Source organism: Excalfactoria chinensis, chromosome 17 (assembly GCF_039878825.1).
Source record: "Excalfactoria chinensis isolate bCotChi1 chromosome 17, bCotChi1.hap2, whole genome shotgun sequence".
Lineage (NCBI taxonomy): Eukaryota > Metazoa > Chordata > Aves > Galliformes > Phasianidae > Excalfactoria > Excalfactoria chinensis.
The window spans coordinates 8,161,692-8,181,512 of NC_092841.1; the positions used below are offsets into that span (position 1 = coordinate 8,161,692).

At 51.1% G+C, this 19,821-nt stretch overlaps 2 long non-coding RNA genes across 3 annotated transcripts in view; both read right to left on the reverse strand.

The window, feature by feature from the left end:
- The window catches only part of LOC140260190 (uncharacterized), a 90,463-nt gene extending 83,879 nt beyond the window's left edge, over positions 1 to 6,584 (reverse strand). The window contains exon 1 of one of the 2 annotated variants that reach the window (XR_011905509.1): positions 6,548 to 6,584. This is a non-coding gene — a long non-coding RNA (uncharacterized lncRNA). The remainder of the gene's footprint in view (positions 1 to 6,547) is intronic. The other variant, XR_011905510.1, reaches the window with a different exon arrangement.
- Positions 6,585 to 7,331: 747 nt separating this feature from the next.
- LOC140259985 (uncharacterized) overlaps positions 7,332 to 19,821 on the reverse strand; it is a 37,608-nt gene continuing 25,118 nt past the window's right edge. Inside the window, exon 3 of the long non-coding RNA XR_011905482.1 lies at positions 7,332 to 9,550. This is a non-coding gene — a long non-coding RNA (uncharacterized lncRNA). The remainder of the gene's footprint in view (positions 9,551 to 19,821) is intronic.

The following is a 19,821-nucleotide window of genomic DNA, read 5'->3' on the forward strand; positions in this document are numbered from 1 at the left end:
TTGAAAGATGAGCTCAGGCAGGAGGGATTTAGACCATTTCTTTTCCTATACATAACTCACTTCATCAAGCTACTTTAACAGTCACTACATAAAATGGCTGTTCTAGTCTTGAGCATAAGCCTTTAAGGACCAAAGCATGCACTGGAAACAAAGAACTCTGGTGCCCAAGCAAACCACAGCCCTGCAAGAAGGCTCTGCCCCTGCCAGCACCATATGGGCCAAAACAGATTCAGGGCTCCAGAGCTGTCAAACCATCACCTTTCACCAGATCCTTCTGCAGGATTTATAGTCCCCTCCCACACACTCCTGCCCTTATCCAAAATCCTCTTGCCAGCCTCTTACTTTTTGCAGGATCTGGCCCTTGCCTCTCCTCCGCCTCCGACCGGGTGTGTCCTCCCCATCCACTGTGCCAAAGCCTCAGACAGGGTGGGAGGTGACATTTCCGCCCTGCTCCCAGCCCCAGGAGGCTCAGAAGGGGAGGAGGGGTGGGAATTTGGTGGGAGAGCATCACAGACAGAGGTCCATTAACTCCTGACATCCTGAGAGACATCAGTGCCACTGTGGAGGACATCCCTGTGCACCAGCAGTGCCAGCACACAGCACATCCTGACACCCCAGCAGGAGGCAAAGAACAAACATCCCCACGTCTGGGTAGGGCCAGGCTGGAGTTCACCAGTCAGGTAGCCAGAAGGTCACTGTATGGTGCTGAGATGGGAGACCACCAGCCCAGAACATTCTGCATTACATGTAGAGCTGGGACCACGCACTGCACATCACCACCATAGACCACACCAGGTGAACTGCATTCCAACCACACAAGGCTCTTGACCTCATCCCAATTCTGCCCCCTTTTGTCACTGATTCGACTGAATCCTGTCCCCTTTTTTCCCCTTGATATCACCCAAAGGCAGCTACACAGCAGGACAGGGGATCTGCAGCCACATTTGCTGTCAGCTCTTCACATCCATGCAGGTAACTCAACTTTTTGTGATGCCCCTCAGAGTTTCTCCTACAGCCTCTGGATCATGATGGAAAATCTGCTCTCTCCTTCATGCTGAGAAATCTCCACCTCTATCACTCTGGTTCCTCTCTATGTGTTTTCCCTGCTCATGGGGTTCGTGATCCCTAGAGGTCCATTCCAACCGCTATGATACTGTGATGCAGGAGAGGTGACAGCTCACAAGGTCAGCATATACCAGAGACCAAGGTACTGTTCTCAGGAAGTTATGACTTTCCTCCATGCTGAGGAGGCAGCAAAGTGGATTATAATTGCACTGAAAGCCCAAGGCCATCTGCTGAGCTTCAGGACCAAGAACCCCAAAGGACATGTTTGTGCAGAGCAGCTCCACAGCCAGAGGAACACCAGAACACACATTCAAACCAGGGAGCCTCCAATGAAATCCCTCCTTGCCAGGACATCACCACCTCTAGAGCATCAAGAAATGATTGCAGTGCCTTCCATCTCCATCCCAGCCCTAAGGCAGCCCACACCTGCCTCTGCCCTAAGCCATCATGTGCAGCAGATGCTCATGCCAGCAGCAGTCACTGCACCACCTCCTTGCTTCAAATCAGATTAAACCCACCAAGCCACCGGGGTCATGCAGGTTGCAGCGTTAATTAAATCAGATTTACTCCCCTCACCGCTTTCTCCCCTTTCCATTAGGAATTCTAATGACTGTAGAAAGCCAGGCAGGGGGAAGGGCTACAAGCATCACACGGGACTGCTGACAGGAGGGAAATCAGGAAATGCAATGCTTAATTCTCTATTTCTAGTAATCCTCTACAGGAGCTCTGAACACCAGGCTGGGTGCAGGGCTCGTGGCACCGCTCACCCAGCATGGCAGAAAGCAGCCAAGCCAGGGAATCACACTGAGTTTGTTGCCAGCACTGGGGGCTTCACTTTGGGATAACACTACTGAAGGAAGCTGCCAAGCAAAAGCAGGGTCCCCATCTGCATACTCCATCCTCTTACTCCTGCCATTCTGCTGGCAGGATTCTCATCCCTGCACAGCTCTACAACCCAGCAGTACATTGCACTTTTCAAGCCTCCGTGGCCAATTCACACCCAGCTCAAATTGCTCAAGACCAAAGGCAATTACAGGTTTGGTTTTGTTGTTTTCTGATGGCGGGTGAGATGGCTCACGTTCCAGAAACCACCAGTGCTGCTTTTCCAAAGCAAATGTTGGTACAGGGCAGGAGAGCTGGAGCAGCAGACCCAGTTCACAAGGACACACGCACTGCTGGCAGAGCACAGCACAGCTCCAGGCTGCACCCTGGAACATCACTCCACTGTTTTGCAGGAGCAGAAGCCCCAAAGCAAGCTTTCAATGGCATTTGTCACATGGCCATAAAAGATGGGTTTCTTTTTCTTTCCTGAGCTAAGACAAACTCCTCCAGGACCTCAGCAATCCATGGCCCTTCTGCCTAATTTACCTGCAGCAGAACCCTGGACTTGCTGTTGCTACAAATGCCCGGACATGGATGGAGTCACCATCTCCTGCAAGAGAGAGACAATGCACTGCCCTAATCCATCCCATAACCTTACAGACGAAACAGAAAACACCAGTCCTGCTGAGAACCAAGGGTCAAGAACTCCTCCTTCCCTCTGCTTCTCACCAATAAAGCCATACTAGCAAAGCTCAAGAACCTTGAGGGGTTTCTGGATGACACATCTCCAGGTCCTTTAGTACTGATGGCACAGTAACATCACTGCCAGCCTGCAGGTTGTGATCTCTCCCCAGCCCCATCTCAAGCTCCTCCAGGTGGGCAACAAAGCTATCACTGGTGACCAAAATGCAGAAGAAAGCCAGAAGAAAGGAAGCACGTTCTGAATTGCAGGGCTTGCCTGCAGAGGTGGCAGTGGGAATTATGCTATCAACATTTAAATATCCATTTGGCTGTATTTTTAGCCTGCAATAATGATGTAGCAAAGATGGGAAGATACGGTTGGTTTTCCCATTGTTCTGTGAGCACGGGAACCCAAACACAACACAAACCAGTCATCACCACCACAACCACAGGAGCAATTCCCCCCTCACATTCCTCTGCACATTTTCACACCGCAGCTCACACCCACATCCCCAGGAGAGGGAAGCCAGCCTCCCAATTACAGCAATTAACATGATGTATATTAATAAATGAGTCTAGTCTTCCCAACGGGGTAACCTGCAGGGGCTTGTTGGGAGGCCTGAGCCCTTTTCAGACTGCCAGCATTTGGGGATGAGACTGTGGAAGCTCCAGGAAGAACCCAGCACACCTCCTGCCCAGTGCAGGGCAGTGGGATGGGACCAGTGTCTTCACCTGCCCCAGAGCATCACCTCCTGCAAAGCCTTGAATGAGCAAGTTAGAGAGCTAGAAGCTTGCTTGCCCACAGGCAGATGCTCTCAGGGATCATGCCTACATCTTGCCCCCATGCTCTTCTAACTCACTGACCATCAGGCTGCACACACCTCCATTTCTGCCTCCTCCTGGGATCACTGACCCTCCCACTCCAGCTGTTGCCTTCTCTTCCTACAGTCCAAGGAGGCTGGTATGCCTTTGTTTGTTTGTTGATGGTGTTTTTAAGGCACAAAGCAGAAGAAGGTTTATAAAGAAGCTGCCTACTCCAAGCCCTGCCCTTCTAAATTCTTCGGTCTGTTTTTCTTGCCCAGTCAAGAAAACATGCAATGAGCAAAATAAAGAGAGGACATAGTGGTTTACCCCAGCATCCAAGAAAGCCATGCCACTTATCACACAAGCCACCTCCTCCCCACTGCTGCCTGCACAGGGATGGGGTGATTTCACCTTCCCCCAAGCACAAGCATGCAGTCACACCACAGCTCCAGGGGCAGCTTCTTTGCCCATCACTGATCTTGCAAACCTCCACCCTACCACGGGGAATGAGTTTTTGAGAGTATCTGGAACTCATCCCAAAGGAGGTTTGTTGCCCACACCATCCCTGCAGCCAGGATTGCCCCATCTGATCCCCATAGATCACCCTGCCCCATGTCCTCCCCAGTTCAGCTGGTTTTCCATCCCCTAGTGCTCCCCACAGCACAGACAATAATACTGCTTTTTATATGGAAAACAGTAAAATGGAATCACACCTTAAAAAAGGGGGATATTTCCACCTCACTGCCTACAGCCAGGCTGTGCCTTTCCCTTCCCCTCCCCACCAGACTCCGCTATCAAGCCTCTAAGCCTGTTTAATTGAAAAAATGTGATTTAGGCTAATTGACAGCAGATGAGTTACACTGCTAGAAAGCAAAGGAGCATTTGATCAATTTGATTTATGGCAGCAGAGAACTGACCTTCCCAGGTCTTTGCATCCCACTTCCAGCCCTGCTGCCAAAGCAGTTCAGCTGGCAAAAAAAAAAAGTAATTAGTGTTTAATTTCTTAACAATTTTTTTTTACCTTCCTTTTAATTGCTCTACATAAAACTGTCCTAGAATTTTACAGCCTCCCAAGCTACATCCTAGTCCAGCTCTCTTTGCTGGTTTTAATTAGGGTGAGAGCCGGCTGGCACGTTAATTTAAAGAGGAGGGGGAGGACACCAGACCATGCTCCAGGAAGGTTTGGCCATTACAATACCCAGCTGGTATCCACCAGCACTGCACAGGGAGCAGGGCCCCCCAGGAGCAGCCTGCATGACCTGAAGGCCACCATGTCCTTCTGTGACAGGAAGGTTTGACTTCTATTCACTAGAAGCAAGCAGAGGGAGGTATTTCCTGCAGGAGAATTTCCTCTCCTTGTAGGCAACTGAAACATGAAGGCTTAGAGGGGAAAACTAGCTTAGCTTTAAGCATTTGCTCCCAAGCAGCTTTGGGGCTAATCAGCATTCCTTCAGGATTGGGGTTGGCAGCACCCTGATGTTGCTGCTCCTCCCATGGACTTACCAGGATGCAATGTATGCACTGAATGCCCACATGAAGCCTGCAAAATGTGCTCCCAAAGCATCCCCCAAAGCTGGGATAGTGAGTGGGAACAGAGCATTCTTCCCATACTCAGCCCTTTGGGGTAGCCCCAATCCAGTCAGGGAGCTTTTAGCAGCCCATTTCCCAGCCCATACCACTTTCTGATTTGATAAAGCTATGATTATGGGTTTGAGGAAAGTCACAAGCAGACTGGAGGCGAGAGGTCTGCTTGAGGGGCAGCTGGAACATGAGCCTGACCCTACCAGGACAGCATCGCCATTGCCCCCAGGGAGGGCTTCCCCAAGCAAGTTTCTGTGCAGAAGATAAGAAAGAGGCAGGAAGCCTATGAGGATAAGCAAGAAAGGGAAGAGCTGAAGAAAGAGCTGAGAAATATCTGATGCAATGGGAGAGAGAGATATTTGCCTCCATTTTCCCATATTGGACATTCTAAGAAAATCTCAGGATGACTGGAAAGGATTTTTCTAGGGGAAAACAAAGGATGAGGCCCTTGATGAACAGACAGCAAGCTTGCATTTGCTCAGCTGTGTTGTCTGAAGAACAAAAAACAAAAACCAACTATTTCTTTCCTGGGTTCAGCCTTCTCCACACACTAAATCTCTTGGCAGCATCACACCAACACAATAGCTGAGGCATGCAACTCCAGCCCTTTTTATCTGTATGGACATCAGTCAAGTCCAGGAGCCCAGAGCACCATACAACAGCCAGGAGTGGTTCAACATCACATACCTCTCCTCAGTGCTTTCTAGCATAGAGGTAAGCTCAGCTCCTGCAAAGATCCAGCACAGCTGGAGAGCAGGTCAGTGATTGAAAGTAAGGAACACCTGCAGAGAGCCTTTGAAAACAGCCAGGACAGCTGGGAAGTCATCAAGAGGATAAAATCACCCCCAGGTGCTCAGACTTGCTCTGAGGTGGGGCTTGCTACCATAAGAATCAAACCAGTAAAGCTCTACACAACAAAAATAAATGCATCTTGCAGAGACCAAAGGTGCCCTTCCACAGAAAGCACTTGTAAATATGGCTTGTCTCAGGCTGCTTTGGTAATCAGAAGTAATACTCACTAATCATAACCATTTCCACAACACAACCACAGGGAGCTCTGTAAGCCCAGGTCTATCCAGAGCTGAGTGAGCATAGAACAATCTGTCCCCAAGTACTTTTACATTACCCCACAGTTCTCCCAGCTACTTACAAAAAACCAAAGAGCTTTAAAACACAAAACAAGCAAGAAGGAAAAGGCCCTTCTTCACCCCTCCAATGGGTGATGAAGTACCATACACTACTCAATGTTTCTTCACACTAGTAAAGAGAAAGCCAACTCTTTCAAGCTCTTGCACAGCAGCAGCACATGAGCCCCCGCACCAGTTGGCCAGACACAACAGCTTCCCCTCTGAAGAGAGGAAGAGAAAATGCCAGCACAGAGATTCCGATGCCCCATGCTCACCTACAGATCCCACCTTCTAGGTGGCTGCAGACCAAGTCTGAGCCCAGACTGTATCCCATGATGGAGCTCAGCAACATCCTTTCTCCCAGCTGCAACAAGAAACCAAAGCTAACCGCATCCTCCTCCCTCTTACAGAAGAGAAAAACTGCAAAATTTGGTATTTTATAAGAATAAAAGGATCAACCAACTCACCAGACAGCAGAACACAGCGAGCAGCTTCTTCTCTCCAGCAAACACCCCAAAGAACTGAACCACCCCCCTCTCTCCCCTATTTAAAGAACTACCCCCCACCAGGCACCAATGAGATGCACCTGAGCAGGGCAAGAGTTCCAAAGGGAGAAGTGCCCCAGTCCTCCCCAGCTGTGCAGGCTGATGAAGAGCACCTGTGCCTCTTTGAAGAGGTGGACTGTGCTGTCCTGACATCTTGCCCAAGCAATCTCTAAAGGGTTTTCATTGTGATTGTTTTGCTCTTGCCTGCTTTTGATCAGACAAACGGTAGTGTGAGAGAAATGGATGGTGAAGAGCATAGAGGAAAAAGGTCCCAGATAATGCACTGGGGAAAGGGGAGAAATTCTCCTCTGACACCAAATGAGTTGATAGAATGATTCTCCTTTCACAGGCTTTGGATCTGCCTATTAAAGCCTTGTTTTCTGATAGAAATGTAACATTCATGCCCCCCTAACCACATCCCACGATGCCTGGAGAAGGAAGCAGTAATTTGGCACCAGAGTGGCTCCAAAGTCCAGGCAGGGCCATGTAAGTGCCTATTTTCATGGAGGACTTGAGCCAAAGGGAGACAGAAATACTGCAGAAGAAATGCCTTGAGCCCAAGTGGCCAGAGCACAGAGCATGTCCTTATCGGCACCCATGGGCGCCAGGCTGCAGCACACAAAAGGCTCAGAGCAGCGCTGGGGCTGAGCCAGCTCGTCTTAATGTTTGCCTTTGGTAAAGCAAACTAATAAATCCCCTTGGGTTTATCCATGCTTCCAGTTTGTATTTATTAGCAAGAATGACAGGCAAGTTTTCCTCCTGGTTCCACAGGTAAATAGCAATACATCTCCCACGCCCTTCCCCTTTTAACGGCCTGGCTCTCTGTTTGCTCACCGTCTCTAAACAAGCTGGGATTACACAACTGACCGACACTGAAGTCAAACAGCCTTTGAAGTCAATATTAGATGTGAACTCGGAAGGGTCTGTGCCTGGTAGCTGCCATCCATTCTCAGAGTAGGGCAGGAGGAAGGCAGCACCCATTCAGTCTTGGGCTAATGGAGGCAGCTTTGGCAGGGAAGAGTTGTGAGAAAGGATCCCAAAAGCAGATGTCCTCCAGCAGCAGTGCCAATGGTTTGCATCCTACTGCAGAGAAATGTGGACACATGTTGGCCATACCGTGGTGCAGCTCTTCTTGGCCAAGGAAGAGCATTGTCCTTGGTGTGCCATCAAGTTTGGCTCACGGATGGGAATGCTGTGATTTGGCCAAGCACCCGCTCACTGCTCCATGAGGCATGGCTCCACTCCACCAGGAGGAGAAAAGAACATCAGTCCCACTTCAAACATGAGCATCACCTTGGCTTCTGCCTCCATGGATACTTAATGAATAACAATGGATTTGACTTCACCATTTACCCATCATCACCAAACCAAACACCAAGCAATATCCACGCATTTCTGGCCTTTGCGGTTCTACCATAGTTCTCCCAAGGGCAGAACACGGATCTTAAAACACCCAAGAAATGGTTTCAAAGGAAAGGACCCAGGATTCCACATTTCTGACCAAGGTCCTGCTGTCCCAGTGGAGCACATCAGTCACACCACCAGCTCAATATCGAGAGCACAAGTCACTCACCACAGCTGAACACCCAACACATTTATACACATGCCTTAGGCTAAAGTGCTTTTCAGATGAAAGGACATCTTTTGGGTATTTGTTGTAATTAAGACATAACTCATAAAAAAATAATAATAAAAATCAAAGGACATTTCCATTACATAAATATCCTTTTTTTTTTATGTTATGTTTCCACACAGCACCTTCCAGTGCTTCAGCTCTACAGGGTGGGAGGGGACACACAGTCCACGGACATGAAACAACATGATTTAAGGGGAATTAATCTGCATCTCAGGCACTCTTGGAACAGGAGGCACATGAGGGGCAGCCTCTTAGTTGGTGGGTGATGGTTAAGGGGTTGCAGAAAGGAAAGAGGGAAAGAAAGGACAGGGAAGAATTTTTCTGCACAGCAAAGGCATTAAGCTCTTGGCCTGGCTTTACCGGGGCAGAGAAGTTTGCCAAAGCGCCGGTTTCCTGTGCAATCAAACCCGTCCACTCGGCAGCCCCGCGATAGGGCCATGATGTAAGTGTGGCTGAGCCAAGGCAAACGGAAAAGAACAGCGAGCACTCCGAGAGGCAACGGATTTTATTAAGCAGTTTAATTGTTTCTGAGGGTGACATTTTCCCCCTTCTTGACGTTCCCCCTCACTGTGGTTTGGCCACGCGCCCCCCAGAATCCCACCTAATCCCTATGGGATGTGCTGGGGAGGACACAGCCATGCGATGTGAAGGGACACAGCTCTGTTTCAGACCCAAGGCACAGTGGAGGCCAGCTCTTGGTGTGCTCTTCCCATTGCTTCTCCAGGGGTGTTCACCCCTCTGCATAGGGCTGCACTCAGTGCTGGTCCGAGCATCCTCATTAAGAGTCCAAAACCCCAAAAAGATTCAGAAAGAAGAGCAGAGGAGGGAAAAAATAAAATAAAATAAAAATCCACAGCTAATTCCTTGGAACAGGGTAAGCTTTTGGTCCTTCACAAGGGAAAAAATGGAGCTACTGTTTGACCTGAGAGCACACAGCCATCCAGCCCCACAGATCCTGGGGCCACCCGGCCAGGATAAGGATGTGCAGAGCGCAGCAGGGAGCAGTAATTCGGCCATCCCTGCCCTGCGTGGGTGCAGCAGAGCGAGGTCAGCTCAGGACCCTGGATCACAGCAAGCGGTGGTGGGTGGCTGCACTGGGGTCATTCCCATGACAGCACTGGGGGAAGGAGCACAGCATGACCCCGGGTGCACCCCAATCCCTGAGGGTGCTGGGCACTGTGCTGCCTCTGCTCTTCCTCCCTCCCATCTGCGGCGATGTGCTGGTGGCTGTTCCTGCTGTAGCGCCTCAGCTCTCTTCTCAGGTGCACCTCGAGCCTCCACTGCTGGCTCTGCAAAGGAAAAATCCAGTGTTAGTGGGTTGTGATAGAGGAAATTGTCGTTCCTCTTTGTTGCCCTTTGGGGCGATAGATTGGGGAGGCACACCAGCAGCCCTCAGTGTCACCTCCAAGCCCTGACACTAAAGCCAGCAGGGACCCACCACAGCCCAACACCCACACCCAGAGTAAGGTGAGCAGGAGACATGGCTGGGGGCTGGTGAGAGTAAATCAAATGGCTGTTTCCATAGAAGAGACAAAATCACTGCACGCGAGAGTGCACAGGGAGGGGAAGCAGCTCATTTTGCTTGCATTCATGCAAGGGATCACAAGGGATGAAGAGACAGTGGCATGTTGCAGCACTGTGCAGAGCAGGATGCAGGGCAGCCATGAAGCTGGCACGGGCTGCAAACATCACCCAACCCCAAAGAGTTGCTCTGCAGGCTGACAACTTTCCCAGCCTTATTTATTTACATTTTTCTTAAACTTTTTCTTGCAGCCACTTTGATGGAGATGGGGAGAGGAAAACAGTCTGACAGCAGATGCTGTCACCAGCATGGCAATGCATCATCCCATTTGGCTTTGCTGCCCATGGGCTTCCCCTATAGATCTCAGCCCAGCAGCACCATATGGAGAATCCAAACCCCATTGCTACGTGCAATACCACCAGCTCCCACGTGGCTCAGCCCCCCTGCTCCCTCCACAGCATCGTAAAGCAGGTTTTCCATCCAGCAAACCCTGCCCAAGTCCCCATCCTGCTCCAACATGAGCCAGGGGCATGCAGAAAGACGGGAATAGGTTTACTCTCACTTATCACACCACACTTATCATCTGTTTGCTTTGGACTTCGCAAGGAATATGCCAGCCAGATTGGCACCTCCTGGCCAAGCACCGAGCCCCTAGAAACACTGAGCAGAGATGGGGGGAACAGTCCCACAACTCACTGACAGTCGACTTTGGAAAGAAAGGAGCAGAGCAGCATCTCCAAGTTTGCAAAGAGTCCCTGGCTCTTGTAAAAGTGTTAAAAAATAAAACCCTTTAAGAGCTTCCAGATGTTCTGTTTATGTTGTGGTGTTACCCTGCTTGACTCTCCGGAGGCCAATACACAGCCTCAATGAAATCACAGCAGCAGGGGGGGGGTGGTGAGGGGGGAGGTCTAAGCCCTTCTCCTCCGCTTTGCCCCCATTGCAATGTTAACTCCCACGCTGCTGGCAAACACACAGATCATGGCTGCAAATTCCCTCCCTGCATCTCCAAGAGCGCTCACATCCATGCATCCAGTGCACACCCAAGGATCCGACCCCAGTGTACACATCCAGCTCTGTAGATCCCAGAGGTTTCCCAAACCCACCCTGCTGCCACAGCAAAGATGTGACGGGGCAAAAAGATTTGGGCGTAGACATACACGCACACACATGGATGTGTGTGCGCACACCCCGGCGCTGCACTCTTTGCACAGGGCGTTGCAGGGATGGAGCGCTGCTTTTGAAGTTCCCGCTAGCGAGCGGCGTGGTTGGCAGCAATCAAAGCACCATAAAGCAGCGCTATCGCAGCTGTGCGCGTACGCTCTGATGTGTTATCTGCCCAGCCCCGGCCAGGACAGGGGAGGAGGGCACTTGTTTGTGCGGCTCATTTGAAAAGGTGTTAGCGCTTGAGATCAAAGGCGCTTCCTGATGCGCTCTGCTTCCCTACAAGGGCACCGGCCACTGCTGCTGGGGACACTGCAAGATGGAGACACTGCAGGATGGGTGACACCGTGGCACGGGGGCACTGCAGATCACGTTTTCTGCCCTGGCTGCTGCTGTGGGATGTGTCCTCCTATCCTGTTCTCTGGCCCATTGGGATTTCAGCTTGTCCACCCCACACAGACCGCTGGCACCCTTGGCAATGCAACTCAGCTGCCACCCCACAGGTGCCCTCATTTCACTACGCACAGTAGGACAGTGCTTCACTTTGTCCCAGCGACGCCCTCTACTGAAGGCCCATCCATCCTCCCCATACCTTGGGGATATGACCAAATCCGCCCACAACCCACCTCTCTGTCCCCACCATCTGCACATCCTCCAGCACAAACCCTAGAGAGGACCACATCCCAGGTGCAGTTTCCCTCACCCCAAACCACTGCCTCCCACAGCCCCCATGCTCCCCAACCCAGCAGCATCTGCTTCCACAGCCTGCGCTGCTCCGGCCACAGGAGGACACACAGCAGCACATATTGGCCACCCACCGTGAGCCCTGTACTCCTCCAGCCCCCGCCTTGTTTTTCTCTTCTCTGTGAGCCCACTAAAACCCCAGAGAGCAGAGATGTCCGGCGCTGAGCAAGGGCATGGGGCTGCCTCCGTGCTCAGCAGCCGCCTGGGGAAGACAGCGCATCCTTCCAGAGCAAACAGGAGGCACTGAAAGTGCGGTTTGATGACAATCAGATGTGCATTTCTGCATGGGGAGCTGCCTGCTGCCCTGTACCCCCCGCCACGGGCTTGCAAGGAGCAGAGCAAAGCGTAGGAACAAAAATGAGGCTTTTGGCTACGGAGGATGAGAGCATCGCATCTACAGACATCTTGAGCACAAACTGTGTAGGCAGCGAAGCCAAACAGGAAAGGAAACCAACAGACAGGGAAACGATTCTGGCAGCGCTCGCATTATGGCTCACTCGGCTCTCATCAGCTGGAAATACCTCCGTGCTGCTCCCTCCTCCTGTCCCTCCTGCAGACCCCTTGCCCTGCTCAGACATGCCCCAATTCCGCTTTTACTGCTGAAACGCTTCCCATCCTATGGGCTGGACTTAGAAAAATGCAGCTGGAGAGCTAGATCCTGTTTGCAGCAACTGGTCCCAGCACACCCAGCACCACCTCACACCGGGTCCTGCATCCACACCCAGGCAGAGCTCAGCCTGAACCCAAACCTCTGCAAAGAAAAGGGAAAGATCAACAGTTTGTGGATCTGCAGAGGAGAACAGAGCTTGGGCACAGGAAAGGAGATGCAAAGAGCTCAGGCTGTGCCAACCAGACCTGCATATGCAGCTGGCCTTCAAAGCATGGAGGTGGTGGACATGGAGCAGCACAGCGGGCTTGTGCTGTGCCTCCTGCAGCCCAGCGGAAGGCGATTTGATACCAGCCTGAAAGCAATCCGCAGTTGAAAGATGCAGGTTTATTCACATGCCCCAACGTGCTTAATGACCAAAGTGCTCTTCAGTGAACCCAGCAATGGATTGTAAAATAAAGACGTTGTGGCAAGTGGATTAAAGGAAAAAAAAAGCAAAAGATCTGAGAGATGAAACAGAGCCGGTGAGTCACAGCTCTGCCAGCCCACGGTGCCCTCTGCCAGCACCCTGTGTCCCCAACACCAGCAAACCTACATAGGAGGATGAAACCCCACCACTCCCTGGAGCTGCTCAGGATCTTGTCCTGCGTTCTCTGCGCGTTTGCATGTGTTCAGTTTGGCAAGGGGATAACTGCAGCTCTTCCTGGCCACGTGCTTCCCCTGCCGGACATCCATCCACCTCCCATCCCACCTCCTCAGACATCTCTTTGGAGCACCTTTCATTTCCCTGTGGCTTTGCTGTCAACTCCATTGGAGCAGCTCTTTGACAATGCTGCGAAGCAAACGCATGCTCATTAAGCACCAGAATCCATTGTAAGAGACAATCTCAATCTCAGAGTTTCAGTCCAGAGAGATTACCTTCATTTACTGACCTAAGCATCGGACACCAAAACCTTGCCAAAATCCCAGACAGCATCGGATAGATACCATTAAAACTCCTTCAGCTGAAGGAAGCAAAGCTGTTCTGTTCCCATGCCGCCCTTCCTGGTAACACGTTAATAAATAACCACATCCCAGACAGGTGCTGTCAGCCTTGCCACAGAGCTGCTGCCGGGCTGGCACTGAGTCACTGACCTGACACAGTGCAGATCGCCATGAATCATGGGCAGACAGTGCCTGGAATCAAACACATGCTCATGGCTGCAGGGTGCTCCTCCCTAACCTGGGGCTGAGCAGAGCAGGATGCTCAGCACTGCATTGCAGGGGTCAGGATGCACGAGAGCTACTTGCTTCGGGGATGGGCACCCCAAAGAGAGCAAAGGGCATTTGCTGTATACTGCAAAGAGTTTAGTGTAAGATCCAACACACCCAAAATACTCACAATGTTCAGATGCAGCAGCCACAAGCTGCAGAAAGGGAATGGCTGTAGCTGCAGTGTGTCCCAAAGAGTACAGCTCCTCAAGGGCAGATGCTCTCAGTACCACTGGGAGTACCACAGCCCAAACATCACCACAGCCATAAGCGCTCAACCCTAAAACAAGTGAGACTGGAAACACCCCTTCAGCCATCCCCAATAGAAACTCTTTCAGCGCATGCACCTCCACCTGCTGTGTGTGTGGGACAAGGGAGCCTCCATCTCTGGCTGTCCCTGGTAATTCTTTCAAGCAAGGACACTCTTTAAAGTGTCACATTAAGACTGACAGGCAGAATGAAAGAATGAAGAAAGTCCCATCCTCCTTCATTTTTGGTTGTAAGCAAAATTGAGGCTTGGAAAACACACTCCCAGGAGGGGCTGGAGGTTTCCTGCAGGCTCTGGCATACGATGACAGCTCTGAGTCCTTTATTAAAAGCATCCCCAAAGTGATAACCCCCTGACAGACAGACTGACAGCAGCAGCACGGTGTTCCCGGGCCATGAACTTTGTTTGCCTCCCTGCATTTTTGCTTCTGCTGCTGGGACTCCAGCATTCCCCCACCGCAGGCAAGAACCAAGCAGCTGCCTTTGCTTGCTGCCTTTCCCTGATGATCCCAACCTAACTCCTGGGTTCTACCCAATGAGCTGGAGGCTCAGAAGCACAGGAAGATGCAGAGAGGGGCTGCTGGCCAGGCCAGCTCAGGCTAGACAGCACGGTAAAACCAGCTCAAGTGCATTAATGCCATTCCCAAAGCAGATTGGGGTTTATCGGCATGCTGGGTCTGCATGAAGGAGAGCGGAGAGCTGAGCTCTGCATACCTGCAAACATCCTCCAGTTCTGCAGCACCTCCTGTCTGCAAGCAAAGGTGAGCAGGGATGTGTTCCCAGGATAAAAGGATTAAATGAGCATCCATTCTTATCCTCACACCCTCAACCTGCTCCTCACCCTGCGAGTGGAAGATACGGGTGGTAAAGGCTCAGCAAATCCTACTCACTTGGGCTCAGCCACGGTAGTCCCCATCTTTACGCTGGGGTCAGGCTGCCTTCTGCAAAGCTTTGCTCCAGGGGAGCGTCTCCAGATACAGGTGGCAAAGCACCCACACTAAGCCCTGCCTGTGCCAGAGAACAGGATCTGTCCCACCAGCTCCAGTTCCCTGACAGTGTGACCATACCACGCATTCGTTGTGCAACCTTGAGCTGATCTCTACCCCCAGGGATTATCAACATAAGCAGTGCTTTTTTCCCGTGCTGACCCAAAGCTGATTAGTTCCCTGTGCTCCCCTCCCTTCTGCAAGAAAATACAAGGATATCAGACACCGACAAAGTGTGACAGGGTGGGCACAGCAGGACCATGGCCCCAGAACTCATCTGAGAGTGGCACAATGCAGACCTCTCCCACACACCACACCACTCACAGCAGCAAGCAGTATGCTGAGCATCGGGGCTCTGCTTTGAGGCTGTGGTCTTTTTCCTTTTAGACCTCCAAAACTCAGCCCCAGGACTGGGAACACTTATGGGACTGGGAATGATTACAGCACATCTAATGACCCCGAGGACTTTGCATATCCCCACAGAGCATTCCCAGCAGGAGGCAAAGTGCAGGGATGGGGCCGCACCGATGAGCTCCCAGCAGAGCCGTTCCTACAACCAGGCAGGAATTTCATTTTATTTTATTATTTTTTTTGAACTGTTTCTCGCTTGGAAAACACCAATTGATTGAAACTTCAACTTTACGCAGGATTATAGAAATGCAGCTCAGGAAGAAATTGCCCAAGTGAAAAGCTCCTTGTTCCTCAACCTCCTCAGCACCCTCAGCTTGCTGTCAAACATGGGGCTTTGTACCATTTCTATGTACATCCCCGTGATTCCAGGTGATTTCTATACCTGTATCGCCGGGTACCAATGGAGCCTAAGCAGAAATACCTTCCTTTCATTGCTGCTCGACACCATAGGTACACAAAGATGGATTTCCAGAGAAAATCCACCTTCCAGAGTGGATGATTTACCTAAGAGAGGAGCCCAGGCTGCCTCCAACCCTCTCCCTGCTGCTGCCCACCAGAGCCAGGGAACCACTGATCCCTTTTCAACACCTCCCAGCACTGTGGCAGTAATTTATGGGGCTCATTTCAGCACTGTGCTCAGCACCCACCACGCAGGCACCCACACCAGGCACTGAGCTCACCGCAGCACAACACGGCCACGCTCTGCAGCTTTATGTTTGTTTGCTTTAATTGAGAAAGGACCAGGGAAAAAGGAAAAAAAAAAATAGTCTGAAAAAAAAAGAAGGAAAAAAGAAGCAAAAAACCAACAAAAAAACCCTCTTTCAACCCGCTGGTTTCATTTTTCAGGTGCCTTGATTTATTAATCGGCCCATTCTCATTTAATAGGCTCTCCTTGCCAGAGCACCAGCACAACCCCAGTCTTGCAGCTGCCAACCCATCCCCAGCCCTGCACATCCATGCCTGGCAGGCAGCTCCCAGCTCTCTGCTCCAGTTTGCAGCATGTTCACAGTGCGGGCAGATGTCAAGTTTCCAAGAAAGATATTTTCATGTCATATGGGGAGGATCACAGGCAGTAAATATGATTTCATTTTAAAGCCACACTCACTTTGGCATTGTTTTAAAACCCAACCTCTTTCCTCACGAGAGAAAATACCATCGGTGCTCCAAGAAAACCAAACAGGTGATCTTCACCCACAATGCTCCAAGAAACCCAAAGGGTTGATCTTCACCCTGTGCTCACAAGCATCATGACAAACCCCACTGTGAACATGCCACAATGTCACACTCACTTTCTCCTATGCACAGCCACCCAGAGCTGAGTCTGATGTTATGATTCAAGTCACAAGACCATCACAAGCAAGCATCCCCCAACAACCAATTACAGCCCTTGGGTGCCCCCATCCACCCAGCCTTCCTCCCATCACCCTCCTCTTTCCCACTTCCCATGCCTTGGGCACAATCCAGGGCACGGTGCCCACGAGGAGAACTCCCAGCGGATGAGATCAACATCTCATTTAATTAAATTTTGCCTCCTAGATCATGTAAAGAGCACTCAGCCCAACCCCAGCATACTTGGTTTGGCCTCCCAGGAAGGACACAGATGCTGGAGGTTGACCCAATTTCCAGGAGGGCTCTCTTGGACCAGACTGAGAACTTTGGGTCCACATGCTTTACTGGTGCTGATCCACAATCCAGTAACCCATCCCATGGGGAAGGACTCAACAAAACAAGTCACACGTGGGACAGACCTCATGGTCCCAAGCCTAGATCAGCACCAGGCGGACACCCCTCCCCCAACTACCCATTGGCACAACTACACCAGATCAGACACAGTAGAGCTGCTCACAGACACATTTTTCCATCAGCACAGCAAGCAGGCTTGGCCTCTCAACAACCAGGGCTCTTCTAAATAATATACATATATGTATATATCAGTCTAGCTATGCTGCTGGCTGGTCCCCAGATGACTGCGACCGGGGCCAATCCCCAGGATAAACAAAGCCTACCTGGGTTTATAAGTGCCAGAAGCATGTAGGCACCATGCACCATCTCTTATATAAACAGCACTGCAAAAACAGCCCTGAGCACTGCAGGAACACTTGTAGTACACACTGTACAAGAGATGAAGTGTTTGGGAACGTTACTGAAACCTATCCTGGGGGAGATGCTTCCCCCTCTCCTGCCCCACGCACCAGTCTTAAAAGCTTGGAGCAGCTTCCCCTTGCTGGCCCCTGGAGTGATGCTCAGTGCCCAGAGGACACTGCACTGAAGCTCAGGTTGCTCTCAGTATCACATTTACCAGGGCAGAGGTGCATGGTACAAATCATGCTGGGTAGGCACACAGCTGGATGCAGTGGAGCAGTCAGACTCAGAGCTCTGGGGAAGAGTTGCAGATAAAGCTCTGAGATGACCCAGAGCTATGGGAGATGCTGGCCATGCACAAGGGGCAGATGTTCTGTGTCCTTACTTGTTGGACAGACACTTCCAGCTTCAGCATCACTGTGTTTTATGTTTTCTTCCCCAGGAGAAGACACAAAACCCACACAAGGGGTGGAACAATTCTGGCTGCACTCATCTTTTTGCCTTGAGTTATTTCAAAGCTCCGCACCTCTCCACCCTTTCTCCTTCTAACCTCTCATTTATAAGGCAGGGTTAAAGACATGCATGCACCACAGGGCTCAGTCCCCCCTCCTCAGTCTTCCCAGCATGGATTTGGCGACCGGGGAACTCCAGATTTAATCTCCAAGACAAACACCATGGGGCTGGAGCTTGCTCCATTTGCACTTCAATTGCAGATAGGAAGCAGCAACAGACAGTCTCACACCTGTGCCCACCCCACAGCAGTGTTACAACCCCTCATCCTTCCACGACTACGGTGTCAGTAAATTGCCAGCTTTGCAACAAATCTGTGATGAACATTCTTGGGGTGAACTAAGAGCACAGAAATCACACAGTCATTGAGATTGGAGAAGACCAATAAGATCCCCAAGTCCGATCCCAACCCACCCCCCCCCATACCCATCACCACATCCCCATGGATGGAACACCCCTGGGGATGGTAACACCCAATTTAGAGCCTGTGGTTTGTGTGCTGTTCAAAGGCTCCGAATCATTCTGACAAACACGAAAATCTCCTTTCAGATCAGGACGTGCTAAGAAATATCTCAGAGAGGCGGTTAACACCTGGACTCTCATTCAGAGAGGAGGAAGGAAAGGGTCTCCAGGCTATTTGGCAGCAGGAGCCTTCCAGTAAACACTTATCTCACATCTTACGTTTCAGTCGGAAGTCAAAAGATTTGGTTCATTTTCCACCGGGAATGGGAGAGCTGAGCTGCCAGCGGGAGGAGCAGCCAGTCCTATCCCAGGGCTCTGCCTGATGTCAGCCTGATTCAGCCCTTTGCACACCAACTTTTGGGGATGTCTGACTCATTTCACCGCTGGGAAATGTATTTTCACCCGATGCAGTAGGATGAAGCAACCGTGCTCCATAATAACTCAACCAGGAGAGCTCGGAGCCTCAGGAGCAGGAGGTCAGATTGGCCCCAAATGGGCTGAAAACCTCGAGATCAGCCCTATGGCAACCAGGAACCCGCAGCCCCCACCCTACGCCCAGCTATAAAATTGCCTTTTGAAGATGATGCACGGATTAATTGCACGTACATACCGATGTTTTCATGAAGAAGGTTATTATCTAAAAACGGTGGGAGCAATAAAAAATATAAATAGGCCTAAAGGCACCGCAAAACGATGCCATTTTGAGTGCATTTATTTTTTCCTTTCGATCTGCGGGGTGGTATTTAAAGATGAAGGGAGGAGAAGGAATACACGCTGCTCTGTCCCAACCCCACAAAGCTCTGGTGGTCTCCCAGAGGCAGCTAGGGGCTCTGGGTCCCCGCTTTAACGACCTCTGCGCACCTTTCATGTGCCACCCCACTGCCATCCATCACACATTCCATCCCAGCTGCAGCCTGCAGGCGGTGCCCACCAGCCCCCTCCCCGTGCAGAAGGGTTTCTCAATATTTGCCTTTGCCATATCAAAAGGTGTCCGCAACCCAATTCCTGCGGTACGTGGCAGCTCGCTGGTGGTCCCTAAATAAGCCTCCAGATGAGCTCACACCAAACATCCTCAGGTCCTCGCGGGCAGCCTCCACACTGACCACAGTAACCTTCAAACAAGCCCTGGGAACAGGAGAGGCACAGTTCCCTCCACCGCCGTCCTCCTCCCGCAGGGTCCACCCAGGGGGACGTTCCTCAAAGTAAACTCAGTGTTCTTGGGGTTGGCCCAAAATCCGAGTCAGCCAGGACAGACAGACGCTGGGAAGGCAACCAGGAGGGAGAGGAAGAAAACCCACAAGCCCCACTGCACCATCCAAGTCACGAGCCGTGGCTCCATGATGGGGAAGAGGATTTTTCCTGGATTGTACGACTCTGTTCGCATCTCTAGAGACGAATGAGGTGGACAAAAGTAACTGTGTCCCTCATTCTCCCTTTCTCTCCTCTCCAAGAAAGGCTGAAGAGAGAAATAGGGTCAAACCCTGGCACGTGCCCTTGTGAGATGCTCCAAGCCCTGCCCAGCAAATGCCTCCAATATCCCAGTGCAGAGTGAGGACA